This window comes from Puma concolor, chromosome B4 (assembly GCF_028749965.1).
Source record: "Puma concolor isolate L17-30 chromosome B4, mPumCon1.1.hap2, whole genome shotgun sequence".
In the NCBI taxonomy this organism is placed as follows: Eukaryota; Metazoa; Chordata; class Mammalia; order Carnivora; family Felidae; genus Puma; species Puma concolor.
Genome location: NC_141673.1, coordinates 57,358,510 through 57,366,457, shown reverse-complemented (window position 1 = coordinate 57,366,457; position 7,948 = coordinate 57,358,510). Strand labels below are relative to the sequence as shown.

The window sequence follows — 7,948 nt, the reverse complement described above, 5'->3', positions numbered from 1 at the left end:
TCTCCTTGACAAAGTTTGTAACAAATGTTTGTTTCTATTTCAATTTTTTTTGTAAAGGCAATTCGCCTCTTCACAAAAACCCTTCTTCCATTGTCTGTTAGCTGTCATTGTTAGGGAATTTGTTCCCAATACTTTCCAAAGATCAGTCTTCTGGGACCCCACAGAACAAGCCCAGCCCCTTTTTTATCTGACAGCCTGTCATATGTGAGGACCACTGTCATAACTCTACACATTGTTTTTGTACATGAAAACTTCATAGGTGACTAAAGGAGTCGCCATTACAGGCAGAGGAGGAGAGGGGAGGGGAGTCTGCCTGGATCTGATGGTGCTTCTGGGACCGCCCCCCCCCCCCCAAAAAAAGGCAGGTTAGCCTGGCAGGCAGGACTGTTTCCAGACCATGGCTTTAAAGGGTGGAGTCAGGTTATGGGGCTGCTTCAGGATTGGCAATTGGACCAATGTCAGTGAACTTGTCTCAGTGGCACAGATAGGCCTGCCTCCCTCGAAGCCCCTAGGCAGGGAGGACTGGCAGCTAAGAGGGACTGAAGCTGGGTCACAGGCTGCTTCAGAGACTGAGGTCCATGGGCACAGGTGGATGGTGCTGGTAGGTGAAACAGGGCTGTACGGAGTCCAGGGGGGGAACACGGCTGTAGACCCAGGGGTCTACAGCCAAGCCCACTGTTGGTGAGCCTTCCTACTACCTGGGCACAGGCCTGCCTCTCAAAGTGGCCCTCCTTCGTCTTGGGCTTCACCAGGGTTTCACGGTCTCCTACCTGGATTCTTTAACTCCCACAAAGGAACTTTCATCTGTGGGTGGCTGCCAAATTATTGTTGCTGAGTAGGGATGAAGCAGAGGACCATGTGACTGATATCACTCCCCCTCACACCTCTCTTTAGTTAGCGCTTTGTGATTATTTATTTCATTTATTACAGATTCCATAAAAACAGGAATTTTTTGAGCACTCAATAATTTTTTTGAAAATTTTATTTTATTTTATTATTATTTTTTCAATATATGAAGTTTATTGTCAAATTGGTTTCCATACAACACCCAGTGCTCATCCCAAAAGGTGCCCTCCTCAATACCCATCACCCACCCTCCCCTCCCTCCCACCCCCCATCAACCCTCAGTTTGTTCTCAGTTTTTAAGAGTCTCTTATGCTTTGGCTCTCTCCCACTCTAACCTCTTTTTTTATTTTTTTCCTTCCCCTCCCCCATGGGTTTCTGTTAAGTTTCTCAGGATCCACATAAGAGTGAAAACATATGGTATCTGTCTTTCTCTGTATGGCTTATTTCACTTAGCATAACACTCTGCACTTCCATCCATGTTGCTACAAAGGGCCATATTTCATTCTTTCTCATTGCCACATAGTACTCTATTGTGTATATAAACCACTATTTCTTTATCCATTCATCAGTCGATGGACATTTAGGCTCTTTCCATAATTTGGCTATTGTTGAGAGTGCTGCTATAAACATTGGGGTACAAGTGCCCCTATGCATCAGTACTCCTGTATCCCTTGGGTAAATTCCTAGCAGGAACACTCAATAATTTACAGATGGTTTACTGGTATGATCCTATTGACTTCGGTTAATTTTGCAGTTTGAGCACAGTTTCTATTGCAATTTTATATTTGTCCCCTTTTGGGCTGGGGTATCTAAAGTCGTAGACACAAACACAATGGTGACCAAATTGGGCTTCCTTTCTTATGGCTTGATCTGAGGTTGTGTGCAAATGCCATTTAATAAATAATTGAGGATAAAATGTGCATATTTAAAAAATCAGTCTGTCAGGGTACCTGAGTGGCTCAGTTGGTTAAGTGTCTGACTTTGGCTCAGGTCATGATCTCATGGTTTGTAGGTTTGAGCCTCATGTCGGGCTCTGTGCTGACAGCTCAGAGACTGGAGCCTGCTTTGGATTCTGTGTCTCCCTCTCTCTCTGCCCCTCCCCTGCTCATGCTCTGTCTCTCTTTCTCTCTCTTTCTCAAAATAAATAAATTCAAAAAAATCAGTCTGTGATTATTTTTCCCTGAATACTCTGTTAGAGGAAAATGCCCCTTTTTCATTTATTTGTTTGTTTTTAATTGAAATATAGTTGACATATGATATTAGTTTCAGGTGTACAACATAGCAATTTTATGATTATATACATACGAAATGCTTACCACAAGAAACGTAGTTACCATGTGTCACCACTCAGTTATTACAGTATAATTGACTATATTCCCTATGCTGTACTTTTCATCCTTGTGGCTTATTCATTTTTATAACTGGAAGTTTGTACCTCTTGACCTCCTTCACCTATTTTGCTCATTCCCCTCCCCTCCTCCCCTCTGGCAACCACCAGTCTGTTCTCTATGTTTATACGTATGGAGAAAAATACATCTTGGAAAAGTAAAACCATTCCAAATTTCCTTCTGCAGCATCTGTATTCTTCCTTAAACTCCTAACACCTTTAACCAGACATTATGAAATATTCAAAGTTTCTGCTGGTTATATTTTTCTTATGATTTGGTGAGAAGTTGAAAATAGCTATCATTATTGAATAACCTCTGAGGCAATATGGTATTGAGTTACTGTTCTAGAAGATCAACCACTGATTAACAATGGAACAATTATTCATTTTTGGACGTGGATGGCGGGATATTGCAGGGATTTTGCGCTTGGGGGATAAATTGTAATTATCTGAAATATATATTTTTATATACATAATAATAAATATATATGTTTGATGCAGTATCCTAGGGCACCTATTGTGGCTCTTGGAATACTGCTCTTGATTGACATTGGCTGTGAGAATGCCCCCAGCAACTTCAGTCCTAACTCCTCCCTAGATATTCTGCTTCAGGCAACTCATGGAATAGCAACACCCAGCTAGAGAGCTCCAGGGACCAATGGAGATGCCAAACATAAGAAGAAAATCATCACAGACATTTTTATTTTTAACCTAGAAGCAAAGTGGTTACTAACGGTAAGATATTTTTGAAATCTCAAATGGTCATTTTTTTTTCATCTGTTTGATTTTGTAGAACTAAAAAAATCGATCAACTCTTCATCATTGGTAGAACTGAATATAAGGTCATGTGATTAAATTAACTGTATGGCACAAATAAATATATTCCTTTATAATTGGCTTTTAATCCTATTTGCATATCAGAGTCATTTGTGAAGTTTAATACACATTAAACAATTTTGTCAATTATACTTTTGTCAATTAAAGCTGAAAAATAGGAGTCATCTGTGAAGATTGTTAAAGCTTAGATGCTTCAATTTCATGCAGCTCTTTCACTCACTTTGGGCAAATCACCAAACCTCTCTGTGCCTCAATTACTGCCTCTGTTAAATGGGGATTATAAGTACATCTTCATAGGAATGCTCCGAGGATGAAATGAGTTAGCATATGTAAATCCCTTAGGACAGTGCCTGGCACATAGAAAAACTGCTCTCAAATAGTATTTGCAACTGTTATTCTATGTGTGGGTAACTTGGATCTTTGCTTCTAGGGGTTCTGGTCTGGTCTGGGTTTATTCATAGAGACAGCTCAATTTACCTAGTCTGGTATTGTGAACATGGGGCTATGTGGAGAGAAAAAGGTGTATGTATTGCACCCATTAGTCATACGTGTGGAGGTGGTCTTGAAAAAGGGTGAAAGGGAAGGAATGCAGAAGCCATGTTTTGGAACTGGAAGCAGGTACTCCCGTACCTTCATGATTCCAGAATGAGATTTTGCCTTGCCATTTTCCCAAAGTCTTCCACAGTCTATTGAAATGTATTTATTTTTAAACATGAAACTAGATATGTTTATGTAACCGAATCCCATTCTCTAAGTGTTGTTTCAACCTATTTAAAGCATAGATCCCAGATTTCAAAATATGATAACAACATGTAGAAGAAATCCTAGACACAGTCGAGAAAGTTGGGCAAGAAATATTTGGCAGAAAGAACAAAATCTGTAGGATCATAGAAAGTCCACCGGAAGTTATGGCCTGAGATGCATACCTATTCCGCAGTAGGATTTGTCTGGTATTAAGAATTCTTATGTACTGCAACAATGATCAATTTATCACCTCTCAACTCCCGATCTAAGTGTTCATCACCTGCTTTGCAGCCAGCATGATACTGAACTCGTCAGTAGAGGGCGCTGGAGGGACATTATAGGAGGTAAGCATTTGTTTTCTGGTTCCTTTGTGTTGTCAGTTTTTTCCTCCTACTCCTGCATTGCTTCCAGAGGCACTGTGTCCCATCATTGCACCCAACACACACAGTCTCCCCGCAAACCCGTTGCCTCAGTCTCAACCTGGTGACCACCTCACACACTGTGACCCTGTTGATGTGGACCCTATGTGGCCCAGGGTGCCCCCACCCTGCCAGTAAGCAGGCTCCCAGTGCCTGGCTGGGAGGCTGCTTCTGCTTGCCCAATGACTGTGAACTCACTCTCGTGGGGCAATGGAATGAAAGAACTCCACCATCCAGTGGGTCCAAATATACCTCTGCAATAAGTCTGAATACCAGCCTTAGGAAGCCAGCCCCCTTTCCTTCCTTTTTGTTCCTTCTTTGAGTTCTCTCCCTCAGCCCTAGGGTATTCTTTAGAACAGGGATCAGAAACTTCATCCTCCTGCTGGTTTTTATAAATAAAGATTTATCAGAACACACCCATGCTCATTCATTTATATTTTGTCTCTGGTTGCTTTGATGCTACAATGCAAAATTGAACAGTTCCAACGGAGACCTGATGGTTCACAAATCTAAAATATTTAATCTGGGCCTTTTAAAGAAAAAGTTTGCTGACTCCTGCCTTACAGTTCTTTGTCTTCTATAGTTTACTCCATTGTTACAGTTAATAATTCTTTATGTTAAAATGCCCTTGTTCAAATTACTGTGTGGTTTCCGTCTCCTAATTGTACCTTACTGATTTGTGCACTGCATATATGTGTACCCCCTCTAGGGATTACAACCCATAGAATTGGTACTGTTTCCATTTGGGAAAGAAGCAGCTACTATTTTACCCGAGACCAACAAAATCCCCAAGGCAAGGAAATATTATGGATCTGGCTACTCCCTACAAAGTGGGAGAGGGAAAAAAAATGGGGAGAACAATCATAAGTTAATTATATCGATAAATTACCTCACCACATCCATACCTTATTCATTTGTTACACTTGAGAGCAATCCAGATGCCTGGCACATAGTAAGAATTTGGTAAATGATTTTACTGAATGAATTGGGTGTATGAATAATATTTAAAACGATGAAATACACTATGGGCAACATTTTCTTTTTTATGCAAAGAAATGACAAGTAATAAAATGTAGATAAGCTATGGGTCATTTGTTCCTCAAATATTTACCCTGTGTGAAAATTATGGGGAAAATATATATATATATATATATATATATATAGAGAGAGAGAGAGAGAGAGAGAGAGAGAGAGAGAGAGAGAGATGTGCCTGTGAATATATTATCTTAAGCTATACATGCAAATGAAGTGGAAAACACAAGAAAAATAATTTTGTCCTGAAACACTCTGATAATTGAGACAAGCATTGCATTTTTGGTTTGAATTAGCTGAGCTGAACCAGAGTTACTCATTTGACTTTATGTGTGAGGCCACAGACACAGAGAGGTTCATACTGGGTTCACTTCAATAAACAGCTGTGGACTGGGGTCAATTCTTATTTTATTTAGCATTATTCATTCATTCAGATTCCATATCCAGCTAATTACTTGCAGGAACGGTACTCATTAAGAAGAATAACTCATTTACATGGAGGAAGGCTACACTTTGCCCTTCTGCTTTATCTCCCTTCCTTCCCTTTGCATGTATTCTTTCATTTGGAGTAATGTGAAGCACACACGCGCGCGCGTGCACACACACACACACACACACACACACACACACACGTCAAATCAAACCACTTTAAATTCTGATTTCTTGTTTCCCAAACATTCAGACCTTCTCCTGGGCAGAAATTAGCCTCTGCCAGGTAATTCCAACACAAAGTTACATTTTATTTCACCCTCTTCACGTTTATCACTTCTTCCTGTCTGCTCACAGACCACTTTGCATGGTTAGCTCTGCCTTCCCTTTGGCTGATTGCAGGGCATTGAGTGGAAAGCTTCCGATGCCAGTGATATTTTCTCTACTGTTTACAGAAGCAGAAAAGAATTTCACACGTTTCTGAGCACTTCAGCTGTTTCAGCGCCCTTAAATGACACTTATAAGCCATTCTAAACAAACCGACCTGCCTACCAGGAAACCAAAATACCTGTTAGCACTTTTGTTTTTCCACCAAGGATGAAGGGTTTTCTTTAATGCACCAAATGAATTCAGGAATGCATTTTCTTTCTAGGCCTGACACAAAGATAAATTTGTAGTTAGCCCAACATTAAAAAGGTAAAAGTAGTTTGTTGTGTTATCAGCAGATGTCTTGTTATGAGAGAAAGGGAGAGTGGTGATTACTCTCCAATGACAATCTTCTAGAAAAATATGTATCAATTATCCTGTCATTTTGTTTAAACCGAAACCCTAGGTTAGTGGTTCTCAAACTTGTTTGCACATTGTAATCACCTATGGAGCTTCAAATAGTGTTAGTGTTAGTGTTAGTGTTAGTGTTAGTGTTAGTGTTAGTGTTAGTGTTAGTATTAGTGGTAGTGGCAGTGGCAGTGGTAGTGGTAGTAGTAATAGTGGAAGTAGTAGTGGTAGTAGTAGTAGTAGTGGTAGTAATAGTGGTGGTGGTGGTGGTGGTGGTAGTAGTAATAGTGGTGGTGGTAGTAGTAGTGGTAGTGGTAGTAGTAATAGTGGTGGTGGTGGTGGTAGTAGTACTAATAGTGGTAGTGGTAGTAGTAGTAGTAAAGTGGTAGTGGTGGTGGTAGTAGTAATAGTGGTGGTGGTGGTGGTAGTAGTACTAATAGTGGTAGTGGTAGTAGTAGTAGTAAAGTGGTAGTGGTGGTGGTAGTAGTAATAGTGGTGGTGGTGGTGGTGGTAGTAATAGTGGTAGTGGTAGTAGTAGTAATAGTAGTAGTAGTGGTAGTAGTGGTAGTGATGGTGGTAGTAGTGGTGGTGGTGGTGGTGGTAGTAGTAAAGTGGTAGTGGTGGTAGTAATAGTGGTGGTGGTAGTAGTAGTAGTAGTGGTAGTGGTAGTAGTGGTAGTGATGGTGGTAGTAGTAGTGGTGGTGGTGGTGGTGGTAGTAGTAGTAGTAATAGTGGTAGTGGTAGTAGTAGTAGTAATGGTGGTAGTGGTGGTGGTGGTAGTAATGGTGGTGGTGGTGGTGGTAGTAGTAGTGGTGGTGGTGGTAGTAGTAGTAGTAGTAGTAGTGGTAGTAGTGGTAGTGATGGTGGTAGTAGTAGTAGTGGTAGTGGTAGTAGTGGTGGTGGTGGTGGTGGTGGTGGTAGTAGTAGTAGTACTAATAGTGGTAGTGGTAGTAGTAGTAGTAAAGTGGTAGTGGTGGTGGTAGTAGTAATAGTGGTGGTGGTGGTAGTAGTGGTAGTGATGGTGGTAGTGATGGTGGTAGTAGTAATAGTGGTGGTGGTGGTGGTAGTAGTAGTAGTACTAATAGTGGTAGTGGTAGTAGTAGTTATAGCAGTAGCAGTGGTAGTAGTAGAAAGTAATAAGGATACCTGTATCCACCTGCAGAGATTGTGATTGAATTGGTCTGGGGTGTGGCCTGGGCTTTGGAAGTTGGCAGAGCCCCTCGGGTGACTATAGTGTACAGAGGAGCTTGGGAACCTCTACTCTAGGCTGACCTTTGCACTCAGAGACTAACTAGTACGGTGCTGTGCTAAAGAACTTTCTGAGGTGATGGCGAGTGCTCCTACAGAGAGAGCAGGAGGAATAGAAGGAAGAGGTTGGGTGTTTTCTCGTAACTAGGAAGCTTGTAAGAGCCCCATGCAGATCTGAGATCCAGACCTCAGAGAAGAGGGTGTGGTCCAGCTGGTCCTGGTGCCCCTGAGT

At 41.3% G+C, this 7,948-nt stretch overlaps 1 long non-coding RNA gene across 1 annotated transcript in view; it reads left to right on the top strand.

Annotated features, from left to right (window-relative positions):
• Positions 1-2,955, top strand: part of LOC147579081 (uncharacterized) — a 28,089-nt gene extending 25,134 nt beyond the window's left edge. Inside the window, exon 3 of the long non-coding RNA XR_015253132.1 lies at positions 2,832-2,955. This is a non-coding gene — a long non-coding RNA (uncharacterized LOC147579081). The remainder of the gene's footprint in view (positions 1-2,831) is intronic.
• Positions 2,956-7,948: the final 4,993 nt, after the last annotated feature.